Source organism: Ambystoma mexicanum, chromosome 3p, assembly GCF_040938575.1.
Source record: "Ambystoma mexicanum isolate Mex_15411 chromosome 3p, UKY_AmexF1_1, whole genome shotgun sequence".
NCBI classification, from domain to species: domain Eukaryota; kingdom Metazoa; phylum Chordata; class Amphibia; order Caudata; family Ambystomatidae; genus Ambystoma; species Ambystoma mexicanum.
The window spans coordinates 264,742,515-264,759,524 of record NC_090925.1 but is presented as its reverse complement, the minus strand read 5'-3'; positions in this window follow the sequence as shown (position 1 = coordinate 264,759,524).

Genomic DNA, 17,010 nt, shown 5'->3' with positions numbered 1-17,010 from the left:
ACGAGCCGAGTGTCCCAGATGCGGAGCAGATAAAGCCGATTATATATATATATGCTCTGGTCCTGTCCGCACCTTTCCCCATAATAGGAGGTAATATGTACAACTGTATCAGAAATACTAGATTATATTTTTACACCATCCCCATTAGCCTGTCTTTTCCACGAGTACCCCCACATCGGCCATGATCTCAAGAAACTGGCCGGACTATGTAGGTTGCTTGCGATCCGCTGTATCCTGTTACTCTGGCTCCGGCAATATGCAGACCTAGGAACATCTGGACCCCCTTGTGATCCTATTTGTTCTCCTTATCCTGTGTAGACGATGATGATATAAGTGACCTGATGTCCCCAGTCCCTAACCTTGATGAGACCATTTGTATATCCAGCTGTTTACCAATATTTCTAGTTACAATGTTTGATAGCTCTTCTGCGGTCCAACAAGACCACTTTTCCAGATTGTGTACCTTGCATGTAATTTCACTGATTAATCACATGTTGCTGGCTCTCGCTTGTTGTATTGTCAAGCTCTATAAATAAAGCTTTTAAAACAATTAAAAAAGAAGAGGGACGAGGAAGAGTCTCCATACCCTTTATCCCACTTTGTTTCTCCACTTAGCCAGAGTATGCCCTAGAACAAAAAAGAGCCAATAGAGATTGGCTGTCTGTTGGCAGAGACGTGGCCTGAGGGGCAGAAGGAAATTAATAAGTAAGTCGAAGAGACTGAACATTATTTTTGCACCTCGCAGTCCTTTACCTCCCATAAGCCAATAAAGGTAAACAGCGTCCCCACACTAGCTCTGATAGACTCCGGGAGTAAGCATACTGCAGTCTGGGCAGATGTGGTGTATCTATTTGTATATGTATTTGGTGAAAGTCTAAAAAAATGGACGACCCATGAAAATCACATATATTCTCAGAGATGCGGAAACATACATCAAGACACCTTTAACTTTAAATGTTCGAAATTGCACAATTCACATTAAATCCGCAGTTATACCATGGCTCCCAGAGGAAGTAATAATTGGTACAGACCTCCCTGATTTCCAAACCCTATTTAGAACTTCCACTTCAGCCACCCTCCACCCCAAAGGTACTCTCCCCTGGATGCCTGTATAGAAATATAAAATCAAAATCTTGCATGGGACTGGAATAACAAACGTATAGTTCAAACCAGGGAGGATGGTCAGGATTATATCAATTTAGTCCCAAAAAAAACCAGATGGGGAAGCCAGTCTCCTAAGGGAAGGGGTATGAAATGAATCAGGAGATTCAGTCACTTCTCCCCAAAGTGGAGGCTCTACTAGGGAGGTGAGCCTATGTTGGGTGGGGGACATATTCTTCCCACACCCCCAAGCGCTTTATAATAAGGCAAAGGCCATTATCAGTAGTATAAGAGACTAGGGGGAGAGGGCGTGTGTGCCCTTATCGGCGTCCACACAATCACATTATTGTGCCTATTGTAGGTGTAGTATGCATGCTGGAATAGCAGCAATCTTAGATATTAGCAGCCATATTGCCGCACACAGCATAAACGCAGCGCGTCAGACAGCACACCAGGCCAAGGATGTGAACATGAGCACAGGAATACGTTGTATTCCAAACACTGATGAGAAAGCCCAGAGCTACACAGATCCATAAACCCTTCATTCTCCTAAAATATTACCAACCTTTGTGCCCTGGGAAGAAGGTGCCCTGCAAGGCCAAGGGAGGAAGGCTGGGTGCCTGTGAACAGCACAATCCCATGGGAAGGAGGGCACAGGCCTTCAACCAGACCTAATGCTAAATTATAGCACCCAATGTCTTGGCTTTAGGACCCCCGAATTCCAGTGTACCAGATAACCCCCCAGACCACTGCCCATAAACCTGCTGGACCCCTGATCGATCAAAATATCAGAAAGCAAGATCTTCCCTCCTTCATTCCTAGGTCATGTGATTTGTGCTGCAAGGTGCATATGAAATTATAGCCCAGAATGAGGGTGGGAGAACTTGGAGGAATGACGGCCTGTCTGGGAGCAAGTGAAGTGTGTGCGAATTGCTGTGACCTTGGCTTTCCCCCCGGGCCTCTGTCTGCTTTGGGCCAGGTACCCTAGTACATAGAGATAGATGTGTTTATTCAGTTAGTATTACAATTGTTACATGATCATCGGCTGACCATGACGGCTGCAACATCATCCACGTGGACGAAGATGGATGGATGAGACAGAGACCAATGGGCTGGCATCTCCTATGGAGCAGGTGACCTGGGTGTAGGATCTCGCCAACCAGCAGCATGAGTCTTTATGATATGTAATGACATGACCAGTGACAACGCTTACTGTTATAATGTACTGCAAATGGTGAAGTTGGCAGAACGTTCCATGGCAGCAGAGTGTTTGTTGGCGCTTTTTCCTTTTGTATGGGAATACAAACATGTTATCCTTGCAAGAGACGTAATGGGCCTTGTTCCCTAATGGGTTGTATTTCTTCTGGTGTGAGCGTCTGAGGGGCTTTCTTACATTTGGGCACCCCCCACGTGATACCACACATATCAACAGAGGCTTTCAGGCCGCTTCTCTGAAGGGGCCGCGCCCACCTGCCGTGATCAGTCCCAAGCGTGCAACCCACTGAGGTGTGCAGGAGCCATTTTCACAGAATTCCTGTCTGCTCTTTGGAGCGGGACGCAGCCCCTAGGAGAGTGCAGGCCGTTATTGGGACCCCGTGACAGAGGAGCTCAGGTGAACACGCAGATTTGAGTACAGCCCTTGAGAGAGAAAACAAAGAGGGGTAGTGTGTGTAGGGGAGTGGGATATGCATGAGTCAGGATAGCGTGTGGTGAGGCCACGTGGCAAGAGTTAGGTTCTTTTTTATTATTGTTATTTTGGGGATTTTACGGAGGAAAAAAAAGGAGTGGGGGGAACCTTTACGAGTGAAGGAAGATGATGTCATTAATTGTGTAACAAGGAGATAAAAGGACAAAACGTGAGTTAGTGGGCCCAGTGGAAGTAGTGGCTGTTGTTTTAGTTTGTTATTCTAACTAGTTGTTGTTACGAAGTGACTCGCCTACCTTCTTATGGTTGACTTGCCAGGCTTATTAACAGCTTCACAGGTATCTTTACAGGCAGTCATTTAAGTTACATAAAGGACGTTGACACTGGCAGCCCATCACCCAGGCAGGGGTTCACCAACTGACCAGGGCTGGAACCTTCACTCACACATTCCAACACTCAGACATCAACACTCCACATGACATCACAACATTCCTGCTCACCCAGGCAAGACATATACAACACATGTCCCCCCCTTACCTTAACACACTGCACACACTGAGCACTACACACAACAGTTGTTTAGTGTACTACGATTTTTTGTGTACAAGAAGGAGGCCAGAAGCGGGCCCGCATTGATAAGTTGGTTTGAGGGTATGTGTTGTATGTGTGTGTGTGTGTGTGCGTGCGTGCGTGTGAAAAGGGGGTTAGCGAGGGAAGTGTTCACAGGTGGCGACAGGGAGTGGACTGATAGAGACGTGGTATGATTAAAGCAAAGCACAGTGCATATTTGCAAAGGTTGGGCTTTTGGGGGCCTGTAACTTGCAAAAATGGGAGGGGACGCCATTGGAGCACATGTGTAGTATTTTCCCATTGTGTAAGGACAAAATCAAGAAATATCACAAAGAGTTCCTGACCAGAGCAATGCACCAATAATAAAGGGATACTGGACCACATGAGCACGTTTGTAGCTGTCAAGTATAAACGTAAACAACTCCAAAAGAGAAAAGAAATATTGGAACTGTGGAAACTGGTTGAGGATGGGGAGGATACGGATGGGAGTGAGATTCAGAGCACCAAAGGGGTCGCTCCAGATGCAATGTCTGTGACAACACAGGGGAATGGGACTGGGTCCCTGCACACAGGAGGACTTTAACCGCTCACCACCCGCCCCGCCACAGGGTATCCCAACCCAACATACGAGCCCACCCCAGCGACAGCCCCACCTCCCTATATCCAACCACCTAGTACCATCCCGCCCCAGGATAGCAAGATACAGAAAGAGCTAGAAGAAGCATTAGAGGCTACACAGGTGGAATTGGCATGACTGAGGGCCGCACACCATAGAGGGGGAGAAAAAGGGGACTGGGCTAGACGAATGGTGAGCGGGAGACATTTTGTTGAGATTGGACAGTTTGGCGATCAAGGATGTGCACATTAAAGAGGAAGGAGGAAGCGGGCCAGCAGGAAGCACAGGGTATGGGACTATAAGGTTGGATACAGGTACAGATAGAGAAATAAAGGAAGAGGATTGGGACACCATAGATGAGTTTGAGGCAGAGGAAGGGAATGAGCAAACGCCGGAAATTACACTGCGGCTAGAAAGTTTGTGGGGGTCGCAGTTAAGAAACAGCTTTGTTTGAGTGGCAGTAGCAAGGAAAAAGGGAAAAGGGAAGTGTTGGACAGAAGGAAGGAAAGAACACAGGCACCAAGATGCCATTGCTGCACAGAGGTGTATGCATGACACATGATGGGCCCTGGGCACAGGTAGATAAGAACAATTTGATCAAGCAGCTCCTGCCCCTCACTTCAGGGACTCGGAAGTGGATATATGCTTTCGAAAAAAAGACAGCAGGAATTCCCTTGGCTGTGGGGGATATGACGAGTTTACTGGTCGCCATACGCCATATTGACGGACCAAGCAGGAGACGTGTGGGTTAAAGCAGGACATCCCAGAGTAAAACTAGATGATGACGCACATGATTATGTGCCATTTAAAAACATCAGAGCACATGAGTGGGACACAATGCAGCGAACGTACCCAGATACACCTAATCTGCAGTCTCTCATGCAGTATACCATGGGAGATGACGAGGATCCCCACACAATACATTATTAAGGTTCAGGAGATGTGGAGGGAAGAGACAGGGGACCATTGGGACCGCTCAGTTCCTCTTTTCTATTTTGTTATTAAAAAGGGTTTGCCCAAGGAAGTTCAGAAAGCACTGGAGAAAATTGTGGGCATTGAAGTGAAAATGTGGGCGGAGATACAGACTATCATATTACATCATTGTCAATGAATAAAAGAACAAGAAAAGGAAATAGCACAGCAGATGCAGGCAGAGGAAGGGAAATTGGTGCAGTTGGGGGGCAGCACCATCAAGCGTGTGAACACAGGTGGCAGAGCAGACCCCAGCCCCTCCTGATGTCAGGATAGCAGCATTTTAGCCAGGAGGACAGTGGGGAGGTGAGCCACAGGGCCCCAACCCAGAGTGGCAACAAGGAGGTCAGCAGCGCAGGAGGGGCGGGTTCAGAGGGGGAAGAAGGAGATTTGGAGGGAAGAGACCCCGCGGAACAGGGATGGGACCCTCACAATGATGGAGTGTGGGAAATTGGGACATTTCAGGAGGGAACGTAGGAGCAGGCAGGGGGCGGGATACAACTCCTATAGCAATTATTGCCCACCGCCTCAGCCCCAACCACAGAAACAGCTCACAAGGCCAACCTCCATACCTTATGAGATACATCAGGTATACACGCAATTACCACCACGTCCCCCGGGTGCACAAGTCCCACATCAGCCAATGACACAACCATTAATGCCCCAGCAGAATACCATGTATGGTACTGCGCAGCGACAAGCATTTAACATTGACACTATTTAACATTGACACTACAATTTGCCCCTCATCTATTTCCCTCCCGCAGTGTCGGCTCTCATGCAGTGAGAACGCCTGGCCTGGCCTCCTCTACAAAACCTAATTGAAGTGCCATGAAGGGCCTCAAAGGCAGTTGTGGCAGTTGAGGCTGTTGGAGCATGGCACTCCCAGCCCCCTTCCCGAACCTCACTGCTCAGGGGATATACAGTCTGAAAGCAGTGCAAGGAAAAGTGTTGCTGGACAATTATGCGAAGAGACTACCTGGAGGTACTTGAATATTAAAGCACTATATTTGGGAACAGAGGGCGCCGACCATGAAGAGCGTTCCTAGTGGGGAGTCGAAGTAAGTGGCAGTTCCTGTGATTGACCATTGAGAACTCTGTGCAACTGTCGCCCTAGGGGCTCAATTTTGTTCCTTCTCCCCTTTTCCTTTTTTATTCCCATAGCCTTTCCTTCTTTGCCTCTTGCTCTTCCCTCTCCCAGTACTTTCTAGGACTCCTCCTTCCCTTGCCACTCAGTTCGTAGGACCCCCAGTGTCACTGGTGGTCCCCCGAAATAAACAATCTCAGGAGTTTCCACCTCCTAGCTGCCTGTCTTGCAACCAAATCCACGGGGCAAGATACCTTAAAGAGCAAGAGTGGGGGTGCTGTGATTAAACCCAGCCTTTCTCACGGTGGAAGATGCCCAAACAGATGTGGAAATCCAAAACCACTAAGCGGGTAACACTTAGAAGTGACAGTCGCACATCAGCAAAGTGCCCTTTGAGCCAACAGATTGCAAAATTTAAAATTATCTCATCTCCATGCAGGAAAAAAGACACACAAGAGAGAGGGGGCTCTCCTGACCTTATGCAAGCTAAGATGGAGGCTTGTTTGGGGCAAGCGCATGCAGCAAAAACAAAGGACCTGAGGAGCAGCCGCAAGGGGCCTAAGGGTCACATGAAGCGGAGGCCTCTGTGGAGACCATCTCAATCGACAACAATTGCTCTCTACTGATACTCTGTAAAGTTATCCAAAGAAACTCTATAGGTCCAAAAGATGTTGCCTTTGACAACAACTTGGCCTCAAACGTATCGCAAACCCCAGACTTGGAAAAGCTACTCACAACACGTGGTTCATTCCCCAGTGAAAGTGAGATGGAGGAAGAATTGAAGCTTGAGGTCTCAACTTTGTCCCAATCCTCCCAAGAAGTCTTCGCAACCACTGGCCCATCTCTGGAAACACTTGATACAAACATAGAGGGAGTCCTATGTCTCTGTGCCAAAATCATGGAGGACCAGCGGGGGATCCAAGACACCTTAGAAAAATACTGACATGACACTGAGGGCCAGCCAAGAACTTGAAGCGCACAAAACCACTTACCAATCCAAGGTCAGACAGAGACAACTGGATCACGTCAGGGGCGCAATGGAGGACCAATTCCAAAACTGTAAGACCAGTAACAATCTATTAACAGAAGAAGCAATGACCACCCTCAGGAAAGGAAACAACTACCTACTCCAGCCACTCTCTTCCAAGGGGATGGTTACATGTTGGCGACCTCAGAGAGTGATGCCATGGAGGCACTTTGTGCCGAAATCTCCCTAATGGAAAATACTTCGCCCCCCCCAAAGAAGAGCCCAAAAGAAACAGTATATGTCAACAAGAAAGAAGCAGCAAGAAACCAATTTGAGAGTAATCACAGAATACAATGTAAATATATATAGTAGAGCCTTAACATGCAAGAAAAGGCAACTCAGAAAATATAGATATGATAACTATACTGGGTTAGGCTTAGATTCAGTAGTAAGATGCACCCTCCCGAACTTTCAAACAGTTGGTATACCGGCATGAGATAGGTGGGAAAGGATAAAGTGAAGGGAAGTTATTTTGTCTGTTCGTTGATACCACATGCATCAGGGGCACTCAAGGTATTAATATCACAAGAACTACCAATTATAGAGGCTCAATGCCTGGCTCATCTGGCACTGTGTAGACTGTGAGGCACATTGCAGGCACAATCTGTGCAACTAGAGACTATGGATCCTGGCCTGCTCCAATGCAAACTAAAACACCAAAATCTCCCAGTGCCTGCAGAGGCTGTACATGAACTTGCAAGAAGTTAAATACATAGACAGCAGATGGCAAGAACCCTCAATGAGCTGTGTAGGAGGAGGGTTACTGGGATTCAGGGATGATGTGTTGACTGAAGTGAACAAAGTATTTGCAGAATTCTGAAACAAACATGTTGCAAAGCTAATGTGGGTCAAAATAATGGAAAAGACGTAACAGGGCAGCAGCAGGATACTCATGAACTATGCCTTAACAATGAAGGAACTGTTTTTGTGAGGGCCAATCTTAAACGCAACAATACATTGTTTATTCCAGACCTCAAAAAAGGTACCGCTGCAGTAATGGACTACTACTGTGTGTGTGAACAGCAGGCGTTCTTGCACCTCCCTCCATCAAGGAGGCGCTATTGCTCACTGGCCACACTGCACTCAGCAATCCTTGTGATCCCTGAAGAGCAAGTTGCAGTGTGATCGAAGATTTTGCCTGCCCCAATTCCAGCTCCGACTACAATGGGGCCCACAATAAACACATCACCACGCCCCACTGTCTGTGTCTTGCTGGAGAAGGAAGAGGGCAGCAAGCTGTGCAGAAAAAGAAGATCTAACTATCTGTACCAAGATTCCTTAAAATTGCTTAAAGAAATACCCAATGAACATAGACGGTTTTGCAAAGAAGAGAAATGTTTTGCATCTCTACTCATCAGCACACTTGCTCCCTCCTTTCCTGTCACATTCTGGCCGGCCTCTCTTGGCCCTCTTCCTGCTCCCACCTGTGAGGCTAAAAACCGCGGGGTCATCTTCGACTCCACACTTTCCTTCTCTCCTCACATTTCTGACGTCTCTAAGAAGTCACACTACCAGCGGCACCTCCTCAGAGGTATTCTTCCTTTCCTCTCCTTCCCACAGAAGCTCACTGTCTCCAGAGCTCTGGTTCTCTCTAGGCTTGACTACTGGAACAGCATCTTTCTAAATCTGCCTGCCTCTACTCTCCACACTTCTGCAACTCATCCAGAACAGGACTGCAAGACTTGTCCTAGGCCTCAAGCCCAGGGATCGTATCTCTCCAGGACTGAAATCTCTGCACTGGCTCACAGTGGCAGCGAGGATTAAGTTCAAAACCCCCGGCATTGTCCACAAGGTCTTCTGGGGCCGGACCTCAATACCTTGAACTCTCTCTTCCTAAATATCTTCCTTCCCGAGCTCTTCGCTCATCCGCCTCCAACTCTCTCAGGGTTAGTCGCTTCTCCAAGCAGCGAGTTGGTGGCAGATCCCTTTCTTCTGCTGGGACATCCCTCTGGAACAGCCTCCCAGCTTCTCTGAAACTTGAGGAGAACCATCTCCGATTCCGGAAGCACCTCAAGACCTTCCTCTTTGCTTCTGCTTTCTCTCCTCCTCTCCCCTGCTGATCAGCTGGCTGAATCTGAAACCGCACTGGTTACCTGGCTACCCTCTGATCTTGGGCCCAGGTTGTCCCCTGCCAGTTGCACACATGCACTGCCCCCCTGGCAACCCTTGCACTCTGGGACTGTTTCTATATCCCTACAGCCCCTACTAGCACTTCATACCTGATGTCTGCACTTACTTTTACACTTGCCACCAGCTGGCTGCACTTTTCTTTATTGTCTTTATTTATTTTACTGTTATCTTATGTATTGCACTGCTCCCTCCCCTTCCCCCTGCACTTTTCCTCTTCCCCCTTCCCCTACACTTGCAGAATCTCAATGTCACCTGGCCTAGTAGGATCGGTGTCTCTGTCTTCCCTCTGTTCCCCTCCCTTGCCTCGTCGTGCCTTGAAACACTTGTGTATTGGCGCGTTATAAATGCCATATCATAACATATTATACTTCTGCCTGGGTCAAAGCAGCGCCAAACGCAAAGTGGCTGCAAATTGTCAGATGGGAGGCTAATGATCCAGAACAAGGTCTCAATGCAATAAAGGTTGAGATGCGGGCCAGAAGGCTGATGCCCCTTCAGAATCGTTATGTGCTGGATTTGCTCATGGCAATAGAAGGAGGGGTTTGTCCCCTTCCCAACACCATCCCGAGAAGTAACTTCCTTTTTCTTATAAAGAAAATAATAAAGAAGAAGTAACAAACCCAGAATCCTCCTACATTTATTATACTAGTATCTCTGCTGTAGACAAAAGTATTTGTGGTACCATCATGATCACGGGCAAGATACCTAGTACAGTTCATCCAAAGAGGTTTCAAAAGAATTGGTCATTAGCCTGGCATTCTTGGGTTGCTACACAAGTTGGGTCCTGAAGTGGGATGTTCCTATGGTAGGCTAATTACTTCCTGATTACCTAACATGGCCTCCCAGTTGGTTGCCCGTGGCTCTGCAGTGTAGGATTATGCATTGAGCGCTGCTTCCCCGCCCCCCTGGAGGTACGCGCTTCGCGTTGTTTCTGCCATCGCAGTGCAACGCTTACCGCAGTTCTCAGTTCCCTGTCAGTATTCGTTTCACAGTTCCTGCATTCCAAATTAATTCCTTCCCAGTTTATTCATTTCCCCATTCCATTTTATTCCTCATTCCCTTCCCGTCCTGTTTTCAAGCGTTTGCAGTTTTCTGTGGTTTCCAGTGAACGTTTGCCTCAAGTTATTTCTCAAGTTACGTTCTAAGAAATAGTTAGAGTTCCGCTGTCAGTTAACGCGGTCTCTGCCGTTATAGGTGAAAGGACTAAAGCAAACCTCAATTGTTTCTCCTTGTGTTAATGAACTTTGCATATACGGTCCAATGTTCTAATAGATGGATACTTCATTCATTCTATGTGGACAAAGTCTGCCAAGCTCCCATGAGTTTTCGTCAACTGTAGCATCCTAATATAAACGCTTGGGTACCTCAAGAGAAATAAACGCAGCTACTGTACGTTATGTCAGTTCACCGCATGCTCCATACTTAGAGTTCCTTTGCATACCCGCTCTGCGTGTTCCAGTAATCCTCAGCTGCCTCATTACTAAAATGATCACTACAAGCTCAGCTCACAGACCCTGCCCTACAACTAGGCTCCAGTCAGGAAGACTTCTTCTACCAGCTGGTTATTTAAATAGGTAGATTACCCATAATGCAAGCTAACCTGAAGTTTTTCCCTTATACCCTCTAAGTTCCCTGTAATTCCTACGTGCCCTATGGATGGTATCACTCCAGCAATAACTCTTCAGAACTTGCACCCCTGCACCAGAGCAGGATGGAGAGCTCATTAAACTAAAAACACAAGTGAGCAGGTTACACCATTTTCTACTGAGAAATCATTTTGGGAAAAAATCTCAATTTATGACATAGTGGATAGAGTTGAAAAGGTTAAGGTTTTCCTAGGAAGTACATTGTTGTTGTACCATTACAGAACCTGCCTGCCAATGCTCACCTAAGAAAACTTCTCTGGAACATTTGCATCGGACCAGGGTGCTCCCGCGGAGTTCAGGTAAGCGTTACAGGTACTGTGAAGAGTAGCAGAGATCAACAAGTTGCCTGGCACTGAGACAAGTCGGTCCAATGGAGTTATGCCCAGTCCAACACTGACACAAAAGAAAGACTACGACTGGAACCCAGGGAATCCTCTGTGTGGCAACATAAAAGAAGGAGGAGTTAGCCAAAGATTGGGAGAGACCTGGAAAGTTCAAACAAATTTGTTGGAGACTGAGGTGCTGATCTCCTTTCTGCCGAGGGTGGAAATATCAGCGTGTGAGGAACCGCGACATCCTACCAAGAGGCTCAGAGGCAAAGGAGTGTCCCTAGAGGGTGAGAGAAGAAAACCCCTGTGTGCTGAGCTCACTGAGGTGCCAGTATCCCGGGTGGTACTTGACACTGCAAGACAATATGGTGATCAGGTGGAGAAGGAGAGAAAACGTATGGGACTCATCATACTCGTCCCAGTAGCAACGGATATTACCAGACGAGTGAAAATAAGTATGGGACTCATCAGACCTGTCCCAGTGATAACGAACACCAGATAAAGAGTGAGAATAACCAGAGGACTCTTCCTACTATCCCCAAGTATAAACCCTGGGTACAGTACACATATCGCAGGGAGAAGAATGAGAAACAAAGAGGCACAAGGATTTGCCTCTTAGGGGAAACAGCTAATTACAGACGAGCAAGAAGGACAGTTCTTTGATGCAGACGCATCACAGAGAATATGAGGGGCCCATAAGCCAGAGAAGAGAACTTTACAAAGACCCAGAGAGAACAAGAATAGAACATGGGGAAGTTCTACAGCAGAACTGCGGAACTGATAAGGCAAAGAGCTGAAAACTATTTGAAGATTTCATATTGATGGAGACATTTCTCTAGGAATATATACTTCTGCTCCAGGAGAAGGGAGTCGTTCTCCTGGTGCTAAGTTGTTTGGGATTAGTGATAGGGTCAGAGCAGGATAGTTATGGACTGAGGACAGACATTTATTTGGACTTTGGCAATAACAACAAGCACCCTTGTTTTAGTTGTGTTAGGTAGGGCAACCCTTAAATTAGGGAAAGTTAGGCCTTTTTCATTTAAGTTTAATAAACCAGAGTTAAAACGTGGTGAACCCTCGCCTGTCTCGTCCTCCCGATTTACCAAATAGCCCAGCACCTGATGTGTGGAGATCTCCAAGACAATCCGGGAGCCCAAAATGCAGGATTTACCACATGTGTAGCTTATTTTTTGAGCCCTGTGTGGATGGGCCTTTAATCACCCTAAGCTGTAGCAGATCCGCCCCTTAGGAAGCGAGCGCACGTTTGTACGTGAAGCAAGTTATTGTACAATTGGCTGGGAGGGGCTAGATGATTCTATAGTCAAACTAACCCGAGTCTCACTGAACCACACAAGTTAACACAGTGTATACATTTTTTGCAGCAGTTAAAACACTCCCATATATTTTATTACATACCACCCTCACAGTTGATTGGTCAAAATCTATTGAAAAAGAAATCCAATCTTTCTCCTATTTACCCGTTCTAATTGTTCACCATTATCTTAACTCCCATGTTCAACTCATTTGTACAACACACCTCTTTTTAGGATTTGTATGTGGTAGGTCATGACTTCATCACACAGTTGCACAGGGTTTGCAAGAATACTTCAAACAATATGAGGAGGGGAAGAATAAATAGGTTCCCTTTGAACTAGCGATAACCATCTCACCCACCCCGACTTGCTGGCGTCTTCGGTACACGCTAATCTAAACGACTACCAATTCAACACGGATGGCCCCCGGTCACATACCGAGGAAAGAATTGAAACCCATGAAGTATCGGTCAACTATGGCATCACGTGTCCCTTCACTCCAGGTTTACTGCTGGTTACAAAGCAAATGGCTGGATCCTCTTTAAAAATAAATAACAAGATCCCATGCACTTAAAAGATTGCCTCTTCCTTCTGCAATACTGCCAAGTCATATACCTCGCCCTTTGGCCTCACAAACCTGCAAAACCAGTTTTTCCCAGTCACTCAGAATTCACCTCGCAAACCCCAACTGCAGGGTTTAACCAATTTATGAAAAGAGCAGAGCACACAGCATATAGATTTGTAAATTCCCCATCTATGTCGATCAGTGCATGCATGTTTAATAATTACTGTGTCTTCTTCACAGTGGGTTCTTTGTGACAAATCCACTCCCTCACATGTGCATTTTGAAGTTCCTTGTTGCCCAGCTTGTAAGTCCAGAAACTACCCTAACCAAGTGTAAAGGGTATTATATTGGCCGAAAACCAATTGCATCATATGACCAACATCGCAAACACAGAATCGTCAGTATAACCATAGGGTGTCCATCTTGTGTAACATCCGCCATTTGCTTTTTTCCTTTCTGTTAAAATGCTTTGCAAAGCATATTATATTCTGAAAGCTCATACACGGTACGAGGCCGCAGCTTGCATGTTGAAAGATGTTGAAAGATCAACCCAGACAGGAATGCCAAACAGTACAGAAATACATTGTTTTCCTCCCTAGAAACAGACAGTTAAAGCATGATTAAGACTTTTCTAACGGTCCTCCTTGCGGGATCTTCCTTAGAACAGGCTGACCCCTAGTTCATGAATAGAAAATAGTAGACAACATGCAGTGGAATGTCTCTCACTCTCTCTCTCTCTCTCTCTCTCTCTCTAGAACACGATATCCTCGAACAAGACTTTGAGCCTCATTACAAGTACACCGGTCCGGAGTTAAAGTTGCCGGTAAAACCATACGGGCACCGTTTCCACGTCCGCCCAATCATGACCCGCGGTCCCGGAAATAGCACCTACCCCAACCGCCACTGCGGAGTTAAGGGTCCCGTAAAGTCCACCTGCACGGAAACCCCTCCGTTACCGGCAATACAAAACACAGCGAGCATCACAAATAGCGCGGACACAGAAACACCGCCAGAAAAATGGTGTTAAAACCGTGATCATGGTGGCGGTACCGCTGGTACCGCGAACATGACGTTAAACAGTGCCTGCTGAACTGAATCAGGGCACAGGTGCACCAAATCAGCCCAGCCGGACCCAGCAGCACACTGGGAGCCTACAAAAGGGCCACACACAGCCCAACACAACACAAAACCATGCAGGCAGCAGCTCTAGTAGCACTTGGACTGGGCCTACTCAACCAACAGGCAGCACTGCACATGATGGCAGTAATGGTGCAGAGGAGGAGGCGGAGGCGGAGGAGGCGCAGGCACCAACCAGCCAACCCTGCACCTATGGCAAACCCCATTGTCCAGCCGGCACAACCCAGCAGGCAGCCTGCAATACCACGCATCAGGGCCTCACCCTGGAACCTTACCCCAGGACAGATCCACACACTATACCGGCTGGACCGTCCAACAATCCTGTACATCACTGATTGAGGACAACATCAGCAGCCACATAGACACCTCCACCACCATCCCCCCCCTCCTGAAGGTTGTGTCTGTGCTGCATTTCCTTGGCACTGGCACCTATCAACACATGGTCGGTGAGCTGCACAGCATATCACAACCCTGTTTTTCAAAAATCCTGGTACAGGTACTGGATGCCCTGTTGCGCCATGTGTCGGAACACATAACCCTACCCCGTACTCTCCCCGAGGTCATTGCCACCAAGTTGGCCTTCCATGCCATAGCAGGCATGCCAAATTGCATAGGTGCAGTTGACTGCACCCACATTGAGCTGACAGTACCACGTGCAATTGAGATGGTGTTCCGCAATAGGAAACAGTATCACTCGTTGAATGTACAGATGGTATGTGATGCCACGCTACTGATTACACACTGTTGCGCACGTTTCCCAGGCTCAACCCATGACTCATTGGTACTGCGGAATTCCACGTTGCCACGGTACATGGAACGCTATGCTGGACAAACCACATGGCTATTAGGTGAGTACAGCTGACAATGCTCCGACCCTGTTGAAGTGGTGTGTGCATCTCCAGGCCAATGAGCAATGTGAGTGTGCCGCTGTGACCGCACATGCATCACCCCCCCTGCCATCAACCAAATAGACAGCGGATCCCAAACATCACAAAGGAAGACATGACAGGTCAACACAGTGTGCCCGTACACACCCTGCCACATGACACGCACAGCCGATACTGTCACTGTCCCATACACCTTGTGCCACTGCAAACACCCACCCACAAATGGAACACTGCCCTCCCAATGCACATGATGCCTGTAAATGAGACGTCCTGCATTAACTACTTCATTACAGTGGAGTGACTCGGCCATGTGTGCACATCACTGCACTATGCCATACTCACAATCAAATGTCACCCGCAGGGCAGAGTACACATGCACGTAAATGTGTAGGTCAATATCCATTTGGCTACATCCACAGTGATGGCCAATAAACACTTCCAACCATTGCATGGCACACATGCATGAATAAACAATGATACAAGATAGCACAGCATCAGATGAAGACATGATACCACAAACACTGACATGTCCCCCCATCTACATCCCATGTAGGTGATGCTGGATATGCACTCACGCCATGGATGATGACACCTGTACAGAGACCAAGGAACAGGCACGAAGAGGCGTACAATAGGGCACATGTCCGCACACGTGGAATGATTGAGAGGACATTCGGACTGCTGAAGGCACGGTTCCGCTGTTTGAGCAGATCTGGCGGATCACTGCTGTACAGCCCAGTGAAGACAGGTAAAATCACGCTCGTATGTGCCATGATGCACAATCTCTGCCTGCGCAGGAACATCCCAATGCCCCCAGACACAGATGGAGAAGATGGGGATGGAGATGGGATGGGGATGGAGATGGAGATGGGGATGGGGATGGGGATGGGATGGCACCACCTCCCCCTGGGGGTCCAGTTGATGGCCAAAGAGCACGGGATGAACTGATTTGCATTTACTTTTGAGACACAGCACATTCACAGCAATGCATGGACATGGTGATGACAATAAATGATTTGTTGTACTGCAAATGAAATGATAGATGTCCACACATGTATGTTTTGATTTCAAATGATGATATATTGATGAATTAACAACAGGGAAGGAGGTGCAATGGTTAGGGAAGCTGTACACCCGTGCCTACCCAACACCCAAACAAACCCACCCCCACCCAGGCCCCAATGTTCAAACACCCAAAACAACCTCCCCCACCAGCCAAACGTACCCACCCCCACCCAGGCCCCAATGTTGAAACACCCAAAACAACCTCCTCCACCACCCAAACCAACCCACCCCTCACACCCTTCAAGTCCACGTGTGTCCTGCAGTGCCCCACACACATGCCATCACTTCCGTGTGCGCTTCTGTGCCTGTGCATCCTTGCCCGAGAGCCCCGTTAGCCGACTCGAGCGCCTCCTTGGACTGGCAGTAGTGGAGCTGGATGGGGTGGTGGTATTGGATGGCACAGAATCAGGTATAGATGGCATACGTGCAATATTTGCCTGTTGCCCAATCAACATGGACTCTATGAGCCTGGAGGTGTTGTCATTACCCTCCCGCACATGGCGTGCCAGGGTGACAATAGTGCTGGCAAAGTGTCCAATTGACCTTGATAGGCGACGCACTGACGTGCTGTAGCACTCCCTCTGCAGCCTAGATTCCTTGAGCTGCCTCTCCACCAGCTGGGTCAGGGTAGCCTGCTGCTCCTCCATCCGCTGCATGCGGGAATTAAGCTCTGCCATAGATGGGGTGGGTGACCTCATGGGACTTCGGAGTGATGTGGGACTAAACTCCAGCTGATGGAAGGATCCCAGGTCATCAAATGTGGGCATCTCCTCCTGTGGCCCAGTATCAGAGTGCTCTGCCAGGGCACTGTTGTCACTACAGGCCGCCTCCTCTGCAGTGCAGCTGCCTTCTGTGTTGGTTTGGGTGGGCATGATGGGTTCCCGTGGCACCTGTGTTAACTCAGGCAGCGTGGAGATGCT